Genomic DNA, 2,405 nt, shown 5'->3' with positions numbered 1-2,405 from the left:
GTTAGTTTTACGACCTCTCCGGCCAGCTTGCGGGAAACCAAAGTCTTTGGGTTCCGGGGGAAGTATGGTTGCAAAGCTGAAACTTAAAGGAATTGACGGAAGGGCACCACCAGGAGTGGAGCCTGCGGCTTAATTTGACTCAACACGGGAAATCTCACCCGGCCCGGACACAGTGAGGATTGACAGATTGAGAGCTCTTTCTTGATTCTGTGGGTGGTGGTGCATGGCCGTTCTTAGTTGGTGGAGCGATTTGTCTGGTTAATTCCGATAACGAACGAGACTCTGGCTTGCTAACTAGTTACGCGACCCAATCGGTCGGCGTCTAACTTCTTAGAGGGACTAGTGGCGTTTAGCCACACGAGATTGAGCAATAACAGGTCTGTGATGCCCTTAGATGTTCGGGGCCGCACGCGCGCTACACTGACCGGATCAGCATGTGCTCGCCTTGGCCGACAGGTCTGGGTAACCCGCTGAACCCCGGTCGTGCTAGGGATAGGGAATTGCAATTATTTCCCTTGAACGAGGAATTCCCAGTAAGCGCGAGTCATTAGCTCGCGTTGATTACGTCCCTGCCCTTTGTACACACCGCCCGTCGCTACTACCGATTGAATGGTTTAGTGAGGTCCTCCGATTGGACCTGGCGCGGCCGGCAACGGTCGAGCCGGCGTCCGAGAAGACGATCTAACTTGATCATTTAGAGGAAGTAAAAGTCGTAACAAGGTTTCCGTAGGTGAACCTGCGGAAGGATCATTAACGGTCTCGCAAACGCTTCGGCGAACGCGAAACTCGGACAAGCGAGAGAAAAAGTTTTTGCTACCCGGCGCCCGACCCGCGAGGAGCGGCGCGCCGGCCGGCGATTCGGTCACCCGGTAATGTTTGCGCGTCGAGTGCCGCGGTGCCGCGCGCTCCGGCTTCAAGCGTCGGCCTGGCCGACCGCTCGGCGCGGTATATTTTGTCACCCTTTAGTGCGAGGCACTGTGCGAGCGAAACAATCGTGGATGGCTCTTGGCGGTGGATCACTCGGCTCGTGAGTCGATGAAGGACGCAGCTAGCTGCGTGAATTAGTGTGAATTGCAGGACACATTGAGCATCGACGTTCTGAACGCAAATGCGGCCTCGGGTCAATCCCGGGGCCGCGCCCGCCTCAGGGTCGCGTTGCAAACGTTCCGCGCGGGGATTTCTCCGCGCGGCTGCTGCGGCGTCGGACGCGCGAGCGCCCGTCCCGCTCAAGACAGCACGGCACGATGTGCGACGATCGCGACCAGAATCCCGCGCGGCGGCGGCGAGTCGACCTCGAAGAGGCCAACGGCTGGCGGCTCAAGGGCGGGAATCGAGGTGCGCGGCGGCGCGCGGCGCCGACGGCGAGCGCGGAACGGGAAGAATAGTCCCGGTCCTTACTTTCGGCCTGAGGTCGGACGAGGCTACCCGCTGAATTTAAGCATATTACTAAGCGGAGGAAAAGAAACTAACGAGGATTCCCTCAGTAACGGCGAGTGAAGCGGGATGTGCCCATCGCCGAATCCGCGCGCTTTTGGAGTGCGCGGAATTGTGGCGTACGGAATTCGTCACGGCGCGCTTCGCCGGTCGCCCGCGTCCTTCTGATCGAGGCCTTGTCCCAGAGCGGGTGTCAGGCCCATGGCGGCGACAGGCGGGCGCGCTACGGCGTCTTCCCAGAGTCGGGTTGTTTGGGAATGCAGCCAAAGCGGGTGGTAAACTCCATCTAAGGCTAAATACGGTCACGAGACCGATAGCGAACAAGTACCGTGAGGGAAAGTTGAAAAAGCACTTTGAAGAGAGAGTTAAAGAGTACGTGAAACCGTCGAGAGGCAAACGGGAGGGCCTGTCGGGTCGCCCGGTCGCTTTCAGCCGGCCCCCTGTCGGCGACGTTGTCGTGCGGACCCTCACGGGCCGCCGGCGGCGCCGCCCGATCGGGGACCAGCGCACTAGCGCCGGGCGAAGGCCGCGACCGTCTGGACGGCGGCGAGAAGGCCGCGCGCAAGGTAACCCGGCCTCGGTCGGGTACTATAGGCGCGCGTGTCCGTCGGCCCGCCGTTCGGGCGAGGAGAGATCGCCGCGTCTGCCCTTCGGGGCCGAGCGCCCGGTGCCGGCTGGGGCGTCGTGGGTCGGGGACTGTTCTCAGTGCCCAGCCTCTTCGTCTCGGTCGCGCTTCCGGTGTCGTTTCGCGAGGCGCACGGGGTCCGCGGCTGAAGTCAGCCACCTTCCCGACCCGTCTTGAAACACGGACCAAGGAGTCTAACGTGAGCGCGAGCCACGGGGCAGTACGAAACCCATGGGCGCAGTGAAAGTGAATGTCGGCGCGGTCCGGCGGAGGTGAGACGTCGTCGTTCGCGGCGGCCGCATCACCGGCCGATCTCGTCCGCTTTGCCGGAGAGGTCGAGCGAGAG

At 61.6% G+C, this 2,405-nt stretch overlaps 1 non-coding gene and 2 pseudogenes across 1 annotated transcript; all 3 read left to right on the top strand.

The window, feature by feature from the left end:
- Positions 1-56: 56 nt before the first annotated feature.
- On the top strand, positions 57-745 carry LOC146143859 (small subunit ribosomal RNA; annotated as a pseudogene; the record flags this gene model as incomplete).
- A 255-nt stretch (positions 746-1,000) lies between these two features.
- Positions 1,001-1,153, top strand: LOC146143858 (5.8S ribosomal RNA). The gene has a single exon (XR_014499190.1). It is a non-coding gene; the product is annotated as a 5.8S ribosomal RNA (ribosomal RNA).
- Positions 1,154-1,401: 248 nt separating this feature from the next.
- The window catches only part of LOC146143857 (large subunit ribosomal RNA), a 3,678-nt pseudogene continuing 2,674 nt past the window's right edge, over positions 1,402-2,405 (top strand).

The sequence above is a fragment of the Ascidiella aspersa genome, chromosome 5 (genome assembly GCF_963924565.1).
Source record: "Ascidiella aspersa chromosome 5, kaAscAspe10.2, whole genome shotgun sequence".
Lineage (NCBI taxonomy): Eukaryota > Metazoa > Chordata > Ascidiacea > Phlebobranchia > Ascidiidae > Ascidiella > Ascidiella aspersa.
Note: the sequence above shows the minus strand (reverse complement) of the source record. Positions and strands in the feature narration are given on the sequence as shown.